The sequence below is a fragment of the Macaca mulatta genome, chromosome 5, assembly GCF_049350105.2.
Source record: "Macaca mulatta isolate MMU2019108-1 chromosome 5, T2T-MMU8v2.0, whole genome shotgun sequence".
Lineage (NCBI taxonomy): Eukaryota > Metazoa > Chordata > Mammalia > Primates > Cercopithecidae > Macaca > Macaca mulatta.
The window spans coordinates 93,523,318-93,546,685 of NC_133410.1; positions in this window are offsets into that span (position 1 = coordinate 93,523,318).

A 23,368-nucleotide genomic window follows, 5' to 3' on the forward strand; every position below is an offset into this window, starting at 1 on the left:
GCAGTTTCTCAGAAATCTTCTTTCCAGAGTTCATCTCAGGATATTTCCTTTTTCACCAAAGCCCTCTATGGGCTTCCAAATATCACTTTGCCAATTCCACAAGAACTGTCTTAGCGAAAGGCTTCTTGAGGGAAAAGCTGTAACTCTGTGACTTGATTTCACAGAACACAAAGAAGTTTCTCAGAAAGCATCTTTCTCTTTGTTATCGGAGGATATTTCCTTTTGCCCTATAGTCTTCAAAGGGATCCGAAATATCTGCTCTCAGATTCCACAGAAATAAGGTTATGAAAGAGATCCACGAAATACAGATATAACTCTGTGAGATGAATTAACAGAACGCTAAACAGTTTCTCAGAAAGCTTCTTTCCTGATTTCATCTGAGGATATTTCCTTTTTCAATTTGGCCCTCTATTGGCTTCCAAATATCACTTTGCCAATTCCAGAAGAACTGTCTTAGCGAAAGGATTCTAGAGGGGAAAGATGTAACTCTGTGAGATGATTTCACAGAACACAAAGAAGTTTCTCAGAAAGCTTCTTTCTCTTTGTTATCGGAGGATATTTCCTTTGTCCCTATAGTCTTCAAAGGGATCCGAAACATTAGTTCTCAGATTCCACAGAAATAAGGCTAGCAAAGACATCCACGAAATACAGATGTAACTCTGTGAGTGGAAGTCACAGAACACTAAGCGGCTTCTCAGAAAGCTTCTTTCCAGATTTCATCTGAGGATATTTCCTTTTTCACCATAGCCCTCTACGGGCTTCCAAATATCCCTTTGCCAATTCCACAAGAACTGTCTTAGCGAAAGGCTTCTTGAGGGGAAAACTGTAACTCTGTGAGATGATTTCACAGAACACAAAGAAGTTTCTCAGAAAGCTTCTTTCTCTTTGTTATCAGAGGATATTTCCTTTGGCCCTATAGTCTTCAAAGGGATCCGAAACATCTGTTCTCAGATTCCACAGAAATAAGGCGAGCAAAGAGATCCACGAAATACAGATGTAACTCTGTGAGTGGAAGTCACAGAATACTAAGCGGCTTCTCAGAAAGCTTCTTTCCAGATTTCATCTGAGGATATTTCCTTTTTCACCATAGCCCTTTATGGGCTTCCAAATATCACTTTGCCAATTCCACAAGAACAGTCTTAGCGAAAGGCTTTTTAGGGGAAAGCTGTAACTCTGTGAGATGATTTCACAGAACACAAAGAAGTTTCTCAGAAAGCTTCTTTCTCTTTGTTATCGGAGTATATTTCCTTAGGCCCTATAGTCTTCAAAGGGATCCGAAATATCTGTTCTCAGATGTCACAGAAATAAGCCTATGAAAGAGATCCACGAAATACAGATATACCTATGTGAGATGCATTAACAGAACGCTAAGCAGTTTCTCAGAAAGGTTCTTGCCAGATTTCATCTGAAGATATTTCCTTTTTCAATTTGGCCCTATATTGGCTTCCAAATGTCACTTTGCCAATTCCACAACAACTGTCTTAGCGAAAGGCTTCTTGAGGGGAAAGCTGTAACTCTGTGAGATGATTTCACAGAACACAAAGAAGTTTCTCAGAAAGCTTCTTTCTCTTTGTTATCGGAGGATATTTCCTTTGGCCCTATAGACTTCAAAGGGATGCGAAATATCTGTTCTCAGATTCCACAGAAATAAGGCTAGCAAAGAGATCCACGAAATACAGATATAACACTGTGAGATGAATTAACAGAACGCTAAGCAGTTTCTCAGAAAACTTCTTTCCAGATTTCATCTGAGGATATTTCCTTTTTCACCATAGCCCTATATGGGCTCCAAATATCACTTTGCCAATTCCACAAGAACTATCTTAGCGAAAGGATTCTAGAGGGGAAAGCTGTAACTCTATGAGATGATTTCACAGAAAACAAAGAAGTTTCTCAGAAAGCTTCTTTCTCTTTGTTATCGGAGGATATTTCCTTTGGCCCTATAGTCTTCAAAGGGATCCGAAATATCAGTTCTCAGATTCCACAGAAATAAGGCTAGCAAAGAGATCCACGAAATACAGATGTAACTCTGTGAGTTGAATTAACAGAACACTGAGCAGTTTCTCAGAAAGCTTCTTTCCAGATTTCATCTGAGGATATTTCCTTTTTCACCGTAGCCCTATATGGGCTTCCAAATATCCCTTTGCCAATTCCACAAGAACAGTCTTAGCGAAAGGCTTCTTGAGGGGAAAGCTGTAACTCTGTGAGATGATTTCACTGAACACAACGAGTTTTCTCAGAAAGCTTCTTTCTCTTTGTTATCGGAGGATATTTCCTTTGGCCCTATAGTATTCAAAGGGATCCGAAATATCTGTTCTCAGATTCAACAGAAATAAGGCTAGCAAAGAGATCCACGAAATACAGATGTAACTCTGTGAGATGAATTAACAGAACACTAAGCAGTTTCTCAGAAATCTTCTTTCCAGATTTCATCTGAGGATATTTCCTTTTTCACCATAGCCCTCTAAGGGCTTCCAAATATCACTTTGCCAATTTCACAAGAACTGTCTTAGCGAAATGCTTCTTGAGGGGAAAGCTGTAACTCTGTGAGATGAATTCACAGAACACAAAGAAGTTTCTCAGAAAGCTTCTTTCTCTTTGTTATCGGAGGATATTTCCTTTTGCCCTATAGTCTTCAAAGGGATCCGAAATATCTGTTCTCAGATTCCACAGAAATAAGGCTAGCAAAGAGATCCACGAAATACAGATGTAACTCTGTGAGATGAATTAACCGAACACTAAGCAGATTCTCAGAATGCTGCTTTCCAGATTTCATCTGAGGATATTCCCTCTTTCACCATAGACCTCTATGGGCTTCCAAATATCACTTTGCCAATTCCACAAGAACTGTCTTAGCGAAAGGCTTCTTGAGTGGAAAGCTGTAACTCTGTGAGATGATTTCACAGAACAGAAAGAAGTTTCTCAGTAAGCTTCTTTCTCTTTGTTATCGGAGGATATTTCCTTTGGCCCTATAGTCTTCAAAGGGATCCGACATATCTGTTCTCAGATTCCACAGAAATAAGGCTAGCAAAGAGATCCACGAAATACAGATGTAACTCTGTGAGATGAATTCACAGAACACTAACCAGTTTCTCAGAAATATTCTTTCCAATTATCATCTCAGAATATTTCCTTTTTCACCAAAGCCCTCTATGGGCTTCCAAACATCACTTTGTCAATTCCACAAGAACTGTCTTAGCGAAAGGCTTCTTGAGGGAAAAGCTGTAACTCTGTGACATGATTTCACAGAACACAAAGAAGTTTCTCAGAAAGCATCTTTCTCTTTGTTATCGGAGGATATTTCCTTTTGCCCTATAGTCTTCAAAGGGATCCGAAATATCTGCTCTCAGATTCCACAGAGATAAGGTTATGAAAGAGATCCACGAAATACAGATATAACTCTGTGAGATGAATTAACAAAACGCTAAATAGTTTCTCAGAAAGCTTCTTTCCAGATTTCATCTGAGGATATTTCCTTTTTCAATTTAGCCCTCTATTGGCTTCCAAATATCACTTTGCCAATTCCAGAAGAACTGTCTTAGGGAAAGGATTCTAGAGGGCAAAGATGTACCTCTGTGAGATGATTTCACAGAACACAAAGAAGTTTCTCAGAAAGCTTCTTTCTCTTTGTTATCGGAGGATATTTCCTTTGGCCCTATAGTCTTCAAAGGGATCCGAAATATCTGTTCTCAGATTCCACAGAAATAAGGCTAGCAAAGAGATCCACGAAATACAGATGTAACTCTGTGAGATGAATTCACAGAACACTAAGCAGTTTCTCAGAAAGCTTCTTTCCAGATTTCATCTGAGGATATTTCCTTTTTCACCATAGCCCTATATGGGCTTCCAAATATCCCTTTGCCAATTCCACAAGAACTGTCTTAGCGAAAGGCTTCTTGAGGGAAAAGCTGTAACTCTGTGAGATGATTTCACAGAACACAAAGAAGTTTCTCAGAAAGCTTCTTTCTCTTTGTTATCGGAGGATATTTCCTTTGGCCCTAGAGTCTTCAAATACATCCGAAATATCTGTTCTCAGATTCCACAGAAATAAGGCTAGCAAACAGATCCACGAAATACAGATGTAACTCTTTGAGATGAATTAACAGAACACTGAGCAGTTTCTCAGAAAACTTCTTTCCAGATTTCATCTGAGGATATTTCCTTTTTCACCATAGCCCTATATGGGCTTCCAAATATCACTTTGCCAATTCCACAAGAACTGTCTTAGCGAAAGGCTTCTTGAGGGGAAAGCTGTAACTCTGTGAGATGATTTCACAGAACACAAAGAAGTTTCTCAGAAAGCTTCTTTCTCTTTGTTATCGGAGGATATTTCCTTTGGCCCTATAGTCTTCAAAGGGATCCGAAACATCTGTTCTCAGATTCCACAGAAATAAGGCTAGCAAAGAGATCCACGAAATACAGATGTAACTCTGTGAGTGGAAGTCACAGAATACTAAGCGGCTTCTCAGAAAGCTTCTTTCCAGATTTCATCTGAGGATATTTCCTTTTTCACCATAGCCCTCTATGGGCTTCCAAATATCACTTTGCCAATTCCACAAGAAAAGTCTTAGCGAAAGGCTTCTTGAGGGGAAAGCTGTAACTCTGTGAGTTGATTTCACAGAACACAAAGAAGTTTCTCAGAAAGCTTCTTTCTCTTTGTTATCGAAGTATATTTCCTTAGGCCCTATAGTCTTCAAAGGGATCCGAAATATCTGTTCTCAGATTCCACAGAAATAAGGCTAGCAAAGAGATCCACGAAATACATATGTAACTCTGTGAGATGAATTCACAGAACACTAAGCAGTTTCTCAGAAAGCTTCTTTCCTGATTTCATCTCAGGATACTTCCTTTTTCACCAAAGCCCTCTATGGGCATCCAAATATCACTTTTCTATTCCACAAGAACTGTCTTAGCGAAAGGCTTCTTGAGGGAAAAGCTGTAACTCTGTGAGATGATTTCACAGAACACAAAGAAGTTTCTCAGAAAGCTTCTTTCTCTTTGTTATCGGAGGATATTTCCTTTGGCCCTATAGTCTTCAAAGGGATCCGAAATATCTGTTCTCAGATTCCACAGAAATAAGGCTATGAAAGAGATCCACGAAATACAGATATACCTATGTGAGATGAATTAACAGAACGATAAGCAGTTTCTCAGAAAGGTTCTTTCCAGATTTCATCTGAGGATATTTCCTTTTTCACCATAGCCCTATATGGGCTTCCAAATATCACTTTGCCAATTCCACAAGAACTGTCTTAGCGAAAGGCTTCTTGAGGGGAAAGCTGTAACTCTGTGAGATGATTTCACAGAACACAAAGAAGTTTCTCAGAAAGCTTCTTTCTCTTTGTTATCGGAGGATATTTCCTTTGTCCCTATAGTCTTCAAAGGGATCCGAAACATCAGTTCTCAGATTCCACAGAAATAAGGCTAGCAAAGAGATCCACGAAATACAGATGTAACTCTGTGAGTGGAAGTCACAGAACACTAAGCGGCTTCTCAGAAAGCTTCTTTCCAGATTTCATCTGAGGATATTTCCTTTTTCACCATAGCCCTCTACGGGCTTCCAAATATCACTTTGCCATTTCCACAAGAACAGTCTTAGCGAAAGTCTTCTTGAGGGGAAAGCTGTAACTCTGTGAGATGATTTCACAGAACACTACGAGGTTTCTCATAAAGCTTCTTTCTCTTTGTTATCGGAGGATATTTCCTTTGGCCCTATAGTATTCAAAGGGATCCGAAATATCTGTTCTCAGATTCCACAGAAATAAGGCTAGCAAAGAAATCCACGAAATACAGATGTATCTCTGTGAGATGAATTAACAGAACACTAAGCAGTTTCTCAGAAATCTTCTTTCCAGATTTCATCTGAGGATATTTCCTTTTTCACCATAGCCCTCTAAGGGCTTCCAAATATCACTTTGCCAATTTCACAAGAACTGTCTTAGCGAAAGGCTTCTTGAGGGGAAAGCTGTAACTCTGTGAGATGATTTCACAGAACACAAAGAAGTTTCTCAGAAAGCTTCTTTCTCTTTGTTATCCGAGGATATTTGCATTGGCCTTATAGTCTTCAAAGGGATCCGAAATATCTGTTCTCAGATTCCACAGAAATAAGGCTAGCAAAGAGATCCACGAAATACAGATGTAACTCTGTGAGATGAATTAACCGAACACTAAGCAGTTTCTCAGAATGCTTCTTTCCAGATTTCATCTGAGGATATTCCCTGTTTCACCATAGACCTCCATGGGCTTCCAAATATTGCTTTGCCAATTCCACAAGAACTGTCTTAGCGAAAGAATTCTTGAGTGGAAAGCTGGAACTCTGTGAGATGATTTCACAGAACAGAAAGAAGTTTCTCAGTAAGCTTCTTTCTCTTTGTTGTCGGAGGATATTTCCTTTGGCCCTATAGTCTTCAAAGGGATCCGATATATCTGTTCTCAGATTCCACAGAAATAAAGCTAGCAAAGAGATCCACGAAATACAGATGTAACTCTGTGAGATGAATTAACAGAACACTAAGCAGTTTCTCAGAAAGCTTCTTTCCAGATTTCATCTGAGGACATTTCCTTTTTCACCATAGCCCTATATGGGCTTCCAAATATCCCTTTGCCAATTCCACAAGAACTGTCTTAGCGAAAGGCTTCTTGAGGGAAAAGCTGTAACTCTGTGAGATGATTTCACAGAACACAAAGAAGTTTCTCAGAAAGCTTCTTTCTCTTTGTTATCGGAGGATATTTCCTTTGGCCCTATAGTCTTCAAAGGGATCCGAAACATCTGTTCTCAGATTCCACAGAAATAAGGCTAGCAAAGAGATCCACGAAATACAGATGTAACTCTGTGAGTGGAAGTCACAGAATACTAAGCGGCTTCTCAGAAAGCTTCTTTCCAGATTTCATCTGAGGATATTTCCTTTTTCACCATAGCCCTCTATGGGCTTCCAAATATCACTTTGCCAATTCCACAAGAACAGTCTTAGCGAAAGGCTTCTTGAGGGGAAAGCTGTAACTCTGTGAGTTGATTTCACAGAACACAAAGAAGTTTCTCAGAAAGCTTCTTTCTCTTTGTTATCGGAGTATATTTCCTTAGGCCCTATAGTCTTCAAAGGGATCCGAAATATCTGTTCTCAGATTCCACAGAAATAAGGCTAGCAAAGAGATCCACGAAATACATATGTAACTCTGTGAGATGAATTCACAGAACACTAAGCAGTTTCTCAGAAAGCTTCTTTCCTGATTTCATCTCAGGATATTTCCTTTTTCACCAAAGCCCTCTATGGGCTTCCAAATATCACTTTTCTATTCCACAAGAACTGTCTTAGCGAAAGGCTTCTTGAGGGAAAAGCTGTAACTCTGTGAGATGATTTCACAGAACACAAAGAAGTTTCTCAGAAAGCTTCTTTCTCTTTGTTATCGGAGGATATTTCCTTTGGCCCTATAGTCTTCAAAGGGATCCGAAATATCTGTTCTCAGATTCCACAGAAATAAGGCTATGAAAGAGATCCAAGAAATACAGATATACCTATGTGAGATGAATTAACAGAACGCTAAGCAGTTTCTCTAAAAGGTTCTTTCCAGATTTCATCTGAGGATATTTCCTTTTTCAATTTGGCCCTCTATTGGCTTCCAAATATCACTTTGCCAATTCCACAAGAACTGTCTTAGCGAAAGGATTCTAGAGGGGAAAGCTGTAACTCTGTGAGATGATTTCACAGAACACAAAGAAGTTTCTCAGAAAGCTTCTTTCTCTTTGTTATCGGAGGATATTTCCTTTGGCCCTATAGTCTTCAAAGGGATCCGAAATATCTGTTCTCAGATTCCACAGAAATAAGGCTAGCAAAGAGATCCACGAAATACAGATATAACTCTGTGAGATGAATTACCAGAACACTGAGCAGTTTCTCAGAAAGGTTCTTTCCAGATTTCATCTGAGGATATTTCCTTTTCACCATAGCCCTATATGGGCTTCCAAATATCCCTTTGCCAATTTCACAAGAATTGTCTCAGCGAAAGGCTTCTTGAGGGAAAAGCTGTAACTCGGTGAGATGATTTCACAGAACACAAAGAAGTTTCTCAGAAAGCTTCTTTCTCTTTGTTATCGGAGGATATTTCCTTTGGCCCTATAGACTTCAAAGGGATGCGAAATATCTGTTCTCAGATGCCACAGAAATAAGGCTAGCAAAGAGATCCACGAAATACAGATATAACACTGTGAGATGAATTAACAGAACGCTAAGCAGTTTCTCAGAAAGCTTCTTTCCAGATTTCATCTGAGGATATTTCCTTTTTCAATTTGGCCCTCTATTGGCTTCCAAATATCACTTTGCCAATTCCACAAGAACTGTCTTAGCGAAAGGATTCTAGAGGGGAAAGCTGTAACTCTATGAGATGATTTCACAGAACACAAAGAAGTTTCTCAGAAAGCTTCTTTCTCTTTCTTATCGGAGGATATTTCCTTTGGCCCTATAGTCTTTAACGGGATCCGAAATATCTGTTATCAGATTCCACAGAAATAAGGCTAGCAAAGAGATCCACGAAATACAGATGTAACTCTGTGAGTTGAATTAACAGAACACTGAGCAGTTTCTCAGAAAGCTTCTTTCCAGATTTCATCTGAGGATATTTCCTTTTTCACCGTAGCCCTATATGGGCTTCCAAATATCCCTTTGCCATTTCCAAAAGAACTGTCTTAGCGAAAGGCTTCTTGAGGGGAAAGCTGTAACTCTGTGAGATGATTTCACAGAACACAAAGAAGTTTCTCAGAAAGCTTCTTTCTCTTTGTTATCGGAGGATATTTCCTTTGGCCCTGTAGTCTTCAAAGGGATCGGAAACATCTGTTCTCAGATTCCACAGAAATAAGGCAAGCAAAGAGATCCACGAAATACAGATGTAACTCTGTGAGTGGAAGTCACTGAATACTAAGCGGCTTCTCAGAAAGCTTCTTTCCAGATTTCATCTGAGGATATTTCCTTTTTCACCATAGCCCTCTATGGGCTTCCAAATATCACTTTGCGAATTCCACAAGAACAGTCTTAGCGAACGTCTTCTTGAGGGGAAAGCTGTAACTCTGTGAGATGATTTCACAGAACACAAAGAAGTTTCTCAGAAAGCTTCTTTCTCTTTGTTATCGGAGGATATTTCCTTTGCCCTATAGTCTTCAAAGGGATCCGAAATATCTGTTCTCAGATTCCACAGAAATAAGGCTAGCAAAGAGATCCACGAAATACAGATGTAACTCTGTGAGATGAATTAACAGAACACTCAGCAGTTTTTCAGAAAACTTCTTTCCAGATTTCATCTGAGGATATTTCCTTTTTCACCATAGCCCTATATGGGCTTCCAAATATCCCTTTGCCAATTCCACAAGAACTGTCTTAGAGAAAGGCTTCTTGAGGGAAAAGCTGTAACTCTGTGAGATGATTTCACAGAACACAAAGAAGTTTCTCAGAAAGCTTCTTTCTCTTTGTTATCGGAGGATATTTCCTTTGGCCCTAGAGTCTTCAAATACATCCGAAATATCTGTTCTCAGATTCCACAGAAATAAGGCTAGCAAACAGATCCACGAAATACAGATGTAACTCTTTGAGATGAATTAACAGAACTCTGAGCAGTTTCTCAGAAAATTTCTTTCCAGATTTCATCTGAGGATATTTCCTTTTTCACCATAGCCCTATATGGGCTTCCAAATATCACTTTGCCAATTAAACAAGAACTGTCTTAGCGAAAGGCTTCTTGAGGGGAAAGCTGTAACTCTGTGAGATGATTTCTCAGAACACAAAGAAGTTTCTCAGAAAGCTTCTTTCTCTTTGTTATCGGAGGATATTTCCTTTGTCCCTATAGTCTTCAAAGGGATCCGAAACATCAGTTCTCAGATTCCACAGAAATAAGGCTAGCAAAGAGATCCACGAAATACAGATGTAACTCTGTGAGATGAATTAACCGAACACTAAGCAGTTTCTCAGAATGCTTCTTTCCAGATTTCATCTGAGGATATTCCCTGTTTCACCATAGACCTCCATGGGCTTCCAAATATTGCTTTGCCAATTCCACAAGAACTGTCTTAGCGAAAGAATTCTTGAGTGGAAAGCTGGAACTCTGTGAGATGATTTCACAGAACAGAAAGAAGTTTCTCAGTAAGCTTCTTTCTCTTTGTTGTCGGAGGATATTTCCTTTGGCCCTATAGTCTTCAAAGGGATCCGATATATCTGTTCTCAGATTCCACAGAAATAAAGCTAGCAAAGAGATCCACGAAATACAGATGTAACTCTGTGAGATGAATTAACAGAACACTAAGCAGTTTCTCAGAAAGCTTCTTTCCAGATTTCATCTGAGGACATTTCCTTTTTCACCATAGCCCTATATGGGCTTCCAAATATCCCTTTGCCAATTCCACAAGAACTGTCTTAGCGAAAGGCTTCTTGAGGGAAAAGCTGTAACTCTGTGAGATGATTTCACAGAACACAAAGAAGTTTCTCAGAAAGCTTCTTTCTCTTTGTTATCGGAGGATATTTCCTTTGGCCCTATAGTCTTCAAAGGGATCCGAAACATCTGTTCTCAGATTCCACAGAAATAAGGCTAGCAAAGAGATCCACGAAATACAGATGTAACTCTGTGAGTGGAAGTCACAGAATACTAAGCGGCTTCTCAGAAAGCTTCTTTCCAGATTTCATCTGAGGATATTTCCTTTTTCACCATAGCCCTCTATGGGCTTCCAAATATCACTTTGCCAATTCCACAAGAACAGTCTTAGCGAAAGGCTTCTTGAGGGGAAAGCTGTAACTCTGTGAGTTGATTTCACAGAACACAAAGAAGTTTCTCAGAAAGCTTCTTTCTCTTTGTTATCGGAGTATATTTCCTTAGGCCCTATAGTCTTCAAAGGGATCCGAAATATCTGTTCTCAGATTCCACAGAAATAAGGCTAGCAAAGAGATCCACGAAATACATATGTAACTCTGTGAGATGAATTCACAGAACACTAAGCAGTTTCTCAGAAAGCTTCTTTCCTGATTTCATCTCAGGATATTTCCTTTTTCACCAAAGCCCTCTATGGGCTTCCAAATATCACTTTTCTATTCCACAAGAACTGTCTTAGCGAAAGGCTTCTTGAGGGAAAAGCTGTAACTCTGTGAGATGATTTCACAGAACACAAAGAAGTTTCTCAGAAAGCTTCTTTCTCTTTGTTATCGGAGGATATTTCCTTTGGCCCTATAGTCTTCAAAGGGATCCGAAATATCTGTTCTCAGATTCCACAGAAATAAGGCTATGAAAGAGATCCAAGAAATACAGATATACCTATGTGAGATGAATTAACAGAACGCTAAGCAGTTTCTCAGAAAGGTTCTTTCCAGATTTCATCTGAGGATATTTCCTTTTTCAATTTGGCCCTCTATTGGCTTCCAAATATCACTTTGCCAATTCCACAAGAACTGTCTTAGCGAAAGGATTCTAGAGGGGAAAGCTGTAACTCTGTGAGATGATTTCACAGAACACAAAGAAGTTTCTCAGAAAGCTTCTTTCTCTTTGTTATCAGAGGATATTTCCTTTGGCCCTATAGTCTTCAAAGGGATCCGAAATATCTGTTCTCAGATTCCACAGAAATAAGGCTAGCAAAGAGATCCACGAAATACAGATATAACTCTGTGAGATGAATTACCAGAACACTGAGCAGTTTCTCAGAAAGGTTCTTTCCAGATTTCATCTGAGGATATTTCCTTTTCACCATAGCCCTATATGGGCTTCTAAATATCCCTTTGCCAATTTCACAAGAATTGTCTCAGCGAAAGGCTTCTTGAGGGAAAAGCTGTAACTCGGTGAGATGATTTCACAGAACACAAAGAAGTTTCTCAGAAAGCTTCTTTCTCTTTGTTATCGGAGGATATTTCCTTTGGCCCTATAGACTTCAAAGGGATGCGAAATATCTGTTCTCAGATGCCACAGAAATAAGGCTAGCAAAGAGATCCACGAAATACAGATATAACACTGTGAGATGAATTAACAGAACGCTAAGCAGTTTCTCAGAAAGCTTCTTTCCAGATTTCATCTGAGGATATTTCCTTTTTCAATTTGGCCCTCTATTGGCTTCCAAATATCACTTTGCCAATTCCACAAGAACTATCTTAGCGAAAGGATTCTAGAGGGGAAAGCTGTAACTCTATGAGATGATTTCACAGAACACAAAGAAGTTTCTCAGAAAGCTTCTTTCTCTTTCTTATCGGAGGATATTTCCTTTGGCCCTATAGTCTTTAACGGGATCCGAAATATCTGTTATCAGATTCCACAGAAATAAGGCTAGCAAAGAGATCCACGAAATACAGATGTAACTCTGTGAGTTGAATTAACAGAACACTGAGCAGTTTCTCAGAAAGCTTCTTTCCAGATTTCATCTGAGGATATTTCCTTTTTCACCGTAGCCCTATATGGGCTTCCAAATATCCCTTTGCCATTTCCAAAAGAACTGTCTTAGCGAAAGGCTTCTTGAGGGGAAAGCTGTAACTCTGTGAGATGATTTCACAGAACACAAAGAAGTTTCTCAGAAAGCTTCTTTCTCTTTGTTATCGGAGGATATTTCCTTTGGCCCTGTAGTCTTCAAAGGGATCGGAAACATCTGTTCTCAGATTCCACAGAAATAAGGCAAGCAAAGAGATCCACGAAATACAGATGTAACTCTGTGAGTGGAAGTCACTGAATACTAAGCGGCTTCTCAGAAAGCCTCTTTCCAGATTTCATCTGAGGATATTTCCTTTTTCACCATAGCCCTCTATTGGCTTCCAAATATCACTTTGCCAATTCCACAAGAACAGTCTTAGCGAACGTCTTCTTGAGGGGAAAGCTGTAACTCTGTGAGATGATTTCACAGAACACAAAGAAGTTTCTCAGAAAGCTTCTTTCTCTTTGTTATCGGAGGATATTTCCTTTTGCCCTGTGGACTTCAAAGGGTTCCGAAATATCTGTTCTCAGATTCAACAGAAATAAGGCTAGCAAAGAGATCAACGAAATACAGATGTTACTCTGTGAGATGAATTAACAGAACACTGAGCAGTTTCTCAGAAAGCTTCTTTCCACAATTTATCTGAGGATATTTCCTTTTTCACCGTAGCCCTCTATGGGCTGCCAAATATCACTTTGCCAATTCCACAAGAACTGTCTTGGCGAAAGGCTCCTTGAGGCGAAAGCTGTAACTCTGTGACATGATTTCACAGAAAACAAAGAAGTTTCTCAGAAAGCTTCTTTCTCTTTGTTATCGGAGGATATTTCCTTTGGCCCTATAGTCTTCAAAGGGATCTGAAATATCCGTTCTCAGATTCCACAGAAATAAGGTTAGCAAAGAGATCCACGAAATACAGATGTAATTCTGTGAGATGAATTAACGGAACATTAAGCACTTTCTCAGAAAGCTTCTTTCCAGATTTCATCTGAGGATATTTCCATTTTCACCATAGCCCTCTACGGGCTTCCAAATATCACTTTGCCAATTCCACAAGAACTGTCTTAGCGAAAGGCTTCTTGAGGGGAAAGCTGTAACTCTGTGAGATGATTTCACAGAACACAAAGATGTTTCTTAGAAAGCTTCTTTCTCTTTGTTATCGGAGGATATTTCCTTTGGACCTATAGTCTTCAAAGGGTTCCAAAATATCTGTTCTCAGATTCCACAAAAATAATGCTTGCAAAGAGATCCACGAAATACAGATGTAATTCTGTGAATGGAAGTCACAGAACACTAAGCAGTTTCTCAGAAGGCTTCTTTCCACATTTCATCTCAGGATATTTCCTTTTTCAACATTGCCCTCTATGGGCTTCCAAATATCACTTTGCCAATTCCACAAGAACTGTCTTAGCGAAAGGCTTCTTGAGCGGAAAGCTGTAACTCTGTGAGATGATTTCACAGAACACTAAGAAGTTTCTCAGAAAGCTTCTTTCTCTTTGTTATCAGAGGATATTTCCTTTGGACCTATAGTTCCCAAAGGGATGAGAAATATCTGTTCTCAGATTCCACAGAAATAAGGCTAGCAAAGAGATCCACGAAATACAGATGTAACTCTGTGAGATGAATTAACAGAACACTAAGCAGTTTCTCAGAAAGCTTCTTTCCAGATTTCATCTGAGGATATTTCCTTTTTCAGCATAGCCCTCTATGGGCTTCCAAATATCACTTTGCCAATTCCACAAGAAGTGTCTTAGCGAAAGGCTTCTTGAGGGAAAAGCTGTAACTCTGTGAGATGATTTCACGGAACACAAAGAAATTTCCCAGAAGGCTTCTTTCTCTTTGTTATCGGAGGATATTTCCTTTGGCCCTATAGTCTTCAAAGGGATCCGAAATATCGGTTCTCAGATTGCACAGAAATAAGGCTAGCAAAGAGATCCACGAAATACATATGTAACTCTGTCAGATGAATTAACAGAACACTGAGCAGTTTCTCAGAAAGCTTCTTTCCAGATTTCATCTGAGGATATTTCCTTTTACACCATAGCCCTCTATGGGCTGCCAAATATCACTTTGCCAATTCCAGAAGAACTGTCTTAGCGAAAGGCTTCTTGAGTGGAAAGCTAAAACTCTGTGAGATGATTTCATGGAACGCAAAGAAGTTTCTCAGAAAGCTTCTTACTCTTTGTTATCAGAGGATATTTCCTTTGGATCTATAGTTCTCAAAGGGATGAGAAATATCTGTTCTCAGATTCCACAGAAATAAGGCTAGCAAAGAAATCCACGAAATACAGATGTAACTCTGTGAGATGAATTAACAGAACACTAAGCAGTTTCTCAGAAAGCTTCTTTCCAGCTTTCATCTGAGGATATTTCCTTTTTCACCATAGCCCTCTATGGGCTTCCAAATATCACTTTGCCAATTCCACAAGAACTGTCTTAGCGAAAGGCTTCTTGAGGGGAAAGTTGTAACTCTGTGAGATGATTTCACAGAACACAAAGAAGTTTCTCAGAAAGCTTCTTTCTCTTTGTTATCGGAGGATACTTCCTTTGTCCCTATAGTCTTCGAAGGGATCCGAAATATCTGTTCTCAGAATCCACAGAAATAAGGCTAGGAAAGAGATCCACGATATGCAGATGTAACTCTGTGAGATGAATTAACAGAACACTAAGCAGGTTCTCAGAAAGCTTCTTTCTCTTTGTTATCGGAGGATATTTCCTTTGGCCCTATAATCTTCAAAGGGATCCGAAATATCTGTTCTCGGATTCCACAGATATAAGTCTAGCAAAGACATCCACGAAATACAGATATAACTCTGTGAGATGAATGAAGAGAAACCTAAGCAGTTTTTCAGAAAGCTTCTTTCCAGATTTCATCTGAGGATATTTCCTTTTTCACCATAGCCGTCTATGGGCTTCCAAATATCACTTTGCCAATTCCACAAGAACTGTCTTAGCGAAAGGCTTCTTGAGTGGAAAGCTGTAACTCTGTAAGATGATTTCACAGAACACAAAGAAGTGTCTCAGAAAGCTTCTTTCTCTTTGTTATCGGAGGATATTTCCTTTGGCCCTATAGTCTTCAAAGGGATCTGAAATATCTGTTCTCAGATTCCACAGAAATAAGGCTAGCAAAGAGATCCACGAAATACAGATGTAACTCTGTGAGATGAATGAACAGAACACTAAGCAGTTTCTCAGAAAGCTTCCTTCCAGATTTCATCTGAGGATATTTCCATTTTCACCATAGCCCTCTATGGGCTTCCAAATATTACTTTGCCAATTCCACAAGAAATGTCTTAGCGAAAGGCTTCTTGAGGGGAAAGCTGTAACTCTGTGAGATGATTTCACAGAACACAAAGAAGTTTCTCCGAAAGCTTCTTTCTCTTTGTTATCGGAGGATATTTTCTTTGGCCCAATAGTCTTCAAAGGGATCCCAAATATCCGTTCTCAGATTCCACAGAAATACGGCTAGCAAAGAGATCCACGAAATACAGATGTAACTCTGTGAGATGAATTATCAGAACACTAAGCAGATTCTCATAAAGCTTCTTTCCAGATTTCATCTGAGGATATATCCTTTTTCAGCATAGCCCTCTAACGGCTTCCAAATATCACTTTGCCAATTCCACAAGAACTGTCTTAGCGAAAGGCTTCTTGAGGGAAAAGCTGTAACTCTGTGAGATGATTTCAAACACAAAGAAGTTTCTCAGAAAGCTTCTTTCTCTTTGTTATCGGAGGATATTTCCTTTGGCCCTATAGTCTTCAAAGGGATCGGAAATATCTGTTCTCACATTCCACAGAAATAAGGCTAGCAAAGAGATCCAAGAAATACACATGTAACTCTGTCAGATGAATTAACAGAACACTAAGCAGTTTCTCAGAAAGCTTCTTTCCAGATTTCATCTGAGGATATTTCCTTTTTCAACATAGCTCTCCATGGGCTTCCAAATATCACTTTGTCAATTCCACAAGAACTGTCTTAGCGAAAGACTTCTGGATGGGAAAGCTGCAACTCTGTGAGATGACTTCACAGAACACAAGGAAGTTTCTCAGAAAGCTTCTTTCTCTTTGTTATCGGAGGATATTTCCCTTGGCCCTATAGCCTTCAAAGGGATCCGAAATATCTGTTCTCAGATTCCACAGAAATAAGGCTAGGAAAGAGATCTACGAAATACAGATGTAAGTCCGTGAGATTAATTAACAGAAAACTAAGCAGTTTCTCATAAAGCTTCTTTCCAGATTTCATCGGAGGATATTTCCTTTTTCACCATAGTCCTCTATGGGCTTCCAAATATCACTTTGCCAATTCCACAAGAAATCTCTCAGCGAAAGGCGTCTTGAGGGGAACGCTGTAACTCTGTGGGATGATTTCACAGAACACAAAGAAGTTTCTCAGAAAGCTTCTTTCCCTTTGTTATCGCAGGATATTTCCTTTGGCCCTATAGTCTTCAAAGGTATCCGAAATATCTGTTCTCAGATTCCACGGAAATAAGGCTAGGAAAGAGATCCACGAAATACAGATGTAACTCTGTGAGATGAATTAACAGAACACTAAGCAGTTTCTCAGACAACTTCTTCCAGATTTCATCTCAGGATATTTCCTATTTCACCATAGCCCTCTATGGGCTTCCAAATATCACTTTGCCAATTCCACAAGAACTGTCTTAGCGAGAGGGTGCTAGAGGGGAAAGCTGTAACTCTGTGAGATGATTTCACAGAACACAAAGAAGTTTCTCAGAAAACTTCTTTCTCTTTGTTTTCGGAGGATATTTCCTTTGGCCCTATAGTCTTCAAAGGAATCCCAAGTATCCGTTCTCAGATTCCACAGAAATAAGGCTAGCAAGAGATCTACGAAATACAGATGTAACTCTGTGAGATGAATTAACAGAACACTAAGCAGTTTCTCAGAAAGCTTCTTTCCAGATTTCATCTGAGGATATTTCCTTTTTCACCATAGCCCTCTCTGGGCTTCCAAATATCACTTTCCCAATTACACAAGAACAGTTTTAGCGAAAGGCTTCTTGAGGGAAAAGCTGTAACTCTGTGAGATGATTTCACGGAACACAAAGAAGTTTCTCAGAAAGCTTCTTTCTCTTTGTTATCGGAGGATATTTCCTTTGGACCTATAGTCTTCAAAGGGTTCCAAAATATCTGTTCTCAGATTCCACAAAAATAAGGCTTGCAAAGAGATCCACGAAATACAGATGTAATTCTGTGAATGGAAGTCACAGAACACTAAGCAGTTTCTCAGAAAGCTTCTTTCCACATTTCATCTCAGGATATTTCCTTTATCAACATTGCCCTCTATGGGCTTCCAAATATCACTTTGCCAATTCCACAAGAACTGTCTTAGCGAAAGGCTTCTTGAGTGGAAAGCTGTAACTCTGTGAGATGATTTCACAGAACACAAAGAAGTTTCTCAGAAAGCTTCTTTCTCTTTGTTATCGGAGGATATTTCCTTTGGCCCTATAGTCTTCAAAGGGATCTGAAATACCCGTTCTCTGATTCCACAGAAATAAGGCTAGCAAAGAGATCCACGAAATACAGATGTAACTCTGTGAGATGAATTAACAGAACACTAAGCAGTTTCTCAGAAAGCTTCCTTCCAGATTTCATCTGAGGATATTTCCTTTTTCACAATAGCCCTCTACAGGCTTCCAAATATCACTTTGCCAATTCCCCAAGAACTGTCTTAGCGAAAGGCTTCTTGAGGGGAAAGCTGTAACTCTGTGAGATGATTTCACAGAACACAAAGAAGTTTCTCAGAAAGCTTCTTTCTCTTTGTTATGGGAGGATATTTCCTTTGTCACTATAGTCTTCAAAGGGATCCGAAATATCTGTTCTCAGATTCAACAGATATAAGGCTAGCAAAGTGATCCACGAAATACAGATGTAACTGTGTGAGATGAATTAACAGAACACTAAGCAGTTTCTCAGAAAGCTTCTATCCAGATTTCATCTGAGGATATTTCCTTTTTCACCATAGCCCTCTATCGGCTACCAAATATCACTTTGCCAATTCCTCAAGAACTATCTTAGCGAAAGGCTTCTTGAGGGGAAAGCTGTAACTCTGAGAGATGATTTCACAGAACACAAAGAAGTTTCTCAGAAAGCTTCTTTTTCTTTGTTATCTGAGGTTATTTCCTTTGGCCCTATAGTCTTCAAAGGGATCCGAAATATCTGTTCTCAGATTCCACAGAAATAAGGCTAGCAAAGAGATCCACGAAATACAGATGTAACTCTGTGAGTGGAAGTCACACATCACTGAGCATTTTCTCAGAAAACTTCTTTCCAGATTTCATCTGAGGATATTTCCTTTTTCACCGTAGCCCTCTATGGGCTTCCAAATATCACTTTTCCAATTCCACAAGAACTGTCTTAGCGAAAGGCTTCTTGAGGGGAAAGCTGTTACTCTGTGAGATGATTTCACAGAACACAAAGAAGTTTCTCAGAAAGCTTCTTTGTCTTTGTTATCGGAGGATATTTCCTTGGTCCTCCAGTCTTCAAAGGGATCCGAAATATCTGTTCTCAGATACCACAGAAATAACACTAGCAAAGAGATCCCCGAAATACAGATGTAACTCTGTGAGTGGAAGTCACAGAACACTAAGCAGTTTCTCAGAAAGCTTCTTTCCAGATTTTGTGAGGATATTTCTTTTTTTCCACAGCCCTCTGTGGGCTTCCAAATATCACTTTGCCAATTCCACAAGAACTGTCTTAGCGAAAGGCTTCTTGAGGGGAATGCTGTAACTCTGTGAGATGATTTCACAGGACACAAGGAAGTTTCTCAGAAAGCTTCTTTCTCTTTGTTATCGGAGGATATTTCCTTTGGCCCTATAATCTTCAAAGGGATCCGAAATATCTGTTCTCGGATTCCACAGATATAAGTCTAGCAAAGACATCCACGAAATACAGATATAACTCTGTGAGATGAATGAAGAGAAACCTAAGCAGTTTCTCAGAAAGCTTCTTTCCAGCTTTCATCTGAGGATATTTCCTTTTTCAACATAGCCCTCTATGGGCTTCCAAATATCACTTTGCCAATTCCACAAGAACTGTCTTAGCGAAAGGTTTCTTGAGGGGAAAGCTGTAACTCTGTGAGATGATTTCACAGAACACAAAGAAGTGTCTCAGAAAGCTTCTTTCTCTTTGTTATCGGAGGATATTTCCTTTGGCCCTATATTTCTCAAAGGGATGAGAAATATCTGTTCTCACATTCCACAGAAATAAGGCTAGCAAAGAGATCCACGAAATACAGATGTAAATCTGTGAGATGAATTAACAGAACACTAAGCAGTTTCTCAGAAAGCTGCTTTCCAGATTTCATCTGAGGATATTTCCTTTTTCACCATAGCCCTCTATGGGCTTCCAAATATCACTTTGCCAATTCCACAAGAACTGTCTTAGCTAAAGGCTTCTTGAGGGGAAAGCTGCAACTCTGTGAGATTGTTTCACAGAACACAAAGAAGTTTCACAGAACACAAAGAAGTTTCTCAGAAAGCTTCTTTCTCTATGTTATCGGAGGATATTTCCTTGGCCCTCCAGTCTTCAAAGGGATCCGAAATATCTGCTATCAGATTCCACAGAAATAAGGCTAGCAAAGAGATCCACGAAATACTGATGTAACTCTGTGAGTGGAAGTCACAGAACACTAAGCAGTTTCTCAGAAAGCTTCTTTCCAGATTTCATCTGAGGTTATTTCCTTTTTCACCCGAGCCCTCTATGGGCTTCCAAATATCACTGTGCCATTTCAACAAGAACTGTCTTAGCGAAAGGCTTCTTGAGGGGCAAGCTGTAACTCTGTGTCATGATTTCACAGAACACAAAGAAGTTTCTCAGAAAGCTTCTTTCTCTTTATTATCGGAGGATATTTCCTTTGGCCCTATAGTCTTCAAAGGGGTCCGAAATATCTGTTCTCAGATTCCACAGAAATAAGGCTAGCAAAGAGATCCACGAAATACAGATGAAACTCTGTGAGATGAATGAACAGAACACTAAGCAGTTTCTCAGAAAGCTTCTTTCCAGATTTCATCTGAGGATATTTCCTTTTACACCATAGCCCTCTACGGGCTTCCAAATATCACTTGGCCAATTCCACAAGAACTGTCTTAGCGAAAGGCTTCTTGAGGGGAAAGCTGTAACTCTGTGAGATGATTTCACAGAGCACAAAGAATTTTCTCAGAAAGCTTCTTTCTCTTTGTTATCGGAGGATATTTCCTTTGGCCCTATAGTCTTCAAAGGGATCTGAAATATCCGTTCTCAGATTCCACAGAAATAAGGCTAGCAAAGAGATCCACGAAACACAGATGTAATTCTGTGAGATGAATTAACGGAACATTAAGCAGTTTCTCAGAAAGCTTCTTTCCAGATGTCATCTGAGGATATTTCCATTTTCACCTTAGCCCTCAATGGGTTTCCAAATATCACTTTGCCAATTCCACAAGAACTGTCTTAGCGAAAGGCTTCTTGAGGGGAAAGCTGTAACTCTGTGAGATGATTTCACAGAACACAAAGATGTTTCTTAGAAAGCTTCTTTCTCTTTGTTATCGGAGGATATTTCCTTTGGACTTATAGTCTTCAAAGGGTTCCAAAATATCTGTTCTCAGATTCCACAAAAATAAGGCTTGCAAAGAGATCCACGAAATACAGATGTAATTCTGTGAATGGAAGTCACAGAACACTAAGCAGTTTCTCAGAAAGCTTCTATCCACATTTCATCTCAGGATATTTCCTTTTTCAACATTCCCCTCTATGGGCTTCCAAATATCACTTTGCCAATTCCACAAGAACTGTCTTAGCGAAAGGCTACTTGAGGGGAAAGCTGTAACTCTGTGAGATGATTTCTCAGAACACAAAGAAGTTTCTCAGAATGCTTCTTTCTCTTTGTTATGGGAGGATATTTCCTTTGCCCCTATAGTCTTCAAAGGGATCCCAAATATCCGTTCTCAGATTCCACAGAAATACGGCTAGCGAAGAGATCCACGAAATACAGATGTAACTCTGTGAGATGAATTAACAGAACACTGAGCAGTTTTTCAGAAAGCTTCTTTCAAGATTTCATCTGAGTATATTCCCTTTTTCACCGTAGCCCTCAATGGGTTTCAAATATCACTTGGCCAATTCCACAAGAACTGTCTTAGCGAAAGGCTTCTTGAGGGGAAAGCTGTAACTCTGTGAGATGATTTCACAGAACACTAAGAAGTTTCTCAGAAAGTTCTTTCTCCTTGTTAACGGAGGATATTTCCTTTGGACCTATAGTCTTCAAAGGGATAAGAAATATCTGTTCTCAGATATCCACAGAAATAAGGCTAACAAAGGGATCCTTGAAATACAGATGTAACTCTGTGAGATGAATTAGCAGAACACTAAGTATTTTCTGAGAAATCTTCTTTCCAGATTTTATCTGAGGATATTTCCTTTTTCACCATAGCCCACTATGGGCTTCCAAATATCACTTTGACAATTCCCCAAGAACTGTCTTAGCGAAAGGCTTCTTGAGGGGAAAGCTGTAAGTCTGTGAGATGATTTCATGGAACCCAAAGAAGTTTCTCAGAAAGCTTCTTTCTCTTTGTTATCAGTGGATATTTCCTTTGGACCTATAGTTCCCAAAGGGATGAGAAATATCTGTTCTCAGATTCCACAGAAATAAGGCTAGCAAAGAGATCCACGAAATACAGATGTAACTCTGTGAGATGAATTAACAGAACAGTAAGCAGTTTCTCAGAAAGCTTCTTTCCAGATTTCATCTGAGGATATTTCCTTTTTCAGCATAGCCCTCTATGGACTTCCAAATATCGCTTTGAAAATTCCACAGGAAGTGTCTTAGCGAAAGGCTTCTTGAGGGGGAAGCTGTAACTCTGTGAGATGATTTCACAGAACACAAAGATGTTTCTCAGAAAGCTTCTTTCTCTTTGTTATCGGAGGATATTTCCTTTGGCCCTATAGTCTTCAAAGGGATCCGAAATATCTGTTCTCAGATTGCACAGAAATAAGGCTAGCAAAGAGATCCACGAAATACAGATGTAACTCTGTCAGATGAATTAACAGAACACTAAGCAGTTTCTCAGAAAGCTTCTTTCCAGATTTCATCTGAGGATATTCCCATTTTCACCGTAGCCCTCTATGGGCTTCCAAATATCACTTTGCCAATTCCACAAGAATTGTCTTACCTAAAGGATTCTTGAGGGGACAGCTGTAACTCTGTGAGATGATTTCACAGAACACAAAGAAGTTTCTCAGAAAGCTCCTTTCTCTTTGTTATGGGAGGATATTTCCTTTGTCACTATAGTCTTCAAAGGGATCCGAAAAATCTGTTCTCAGATTCCACAGAAATAAGGCTAGCAAAGAGATCCACGAAATACAGATGTAACTCTGTGAGATGAATTAACAGAACACTAAGCAGTTTCGCAGAAAGCTTCTTTCCAGATTTCATCTGAGGATATTTCCTTTTTCACCATAGCCCTCTATGGGCTGCCAAATATCACTTTGCCAATTCCACAAGAACTGTCTTAGCGAAAGGCTTCTTGAGTGGAAAGCTAAAACTCTGTGAGCTGATTTCACGGAACACAAAGAAGTTTCTCAGAAAGCATCTTTCTCTTTGTTATCGGAGGATATTTCCTTTGGCCCTATAGTCTTCAAAGGGATCCGAAATATCTGTTCTCAGATTCCAGAGAAATAAGGCTGGCAAAGAGATCCACGAAATACAGATGTAACTTTGTGAGAGGAATTAACAGAACACTGGGCAGTTTCTCAGAAATCATCTTCCCAGATTTCATCTGAGGTTAATTTCTTTTTCACCATAGCTCTCTATGGGCTTCCAAATATCACTTTGCCAATTCCACAAGAACTGTCTTAGCGAAAGGCTTCTTGAGGGGAAAGCTGTAACTCTGTGAGATGATTTCACAGAACACAAAGTAGTTTCTCAGAAAGCTTCTTTCTCTTTGTTATCGGAACATA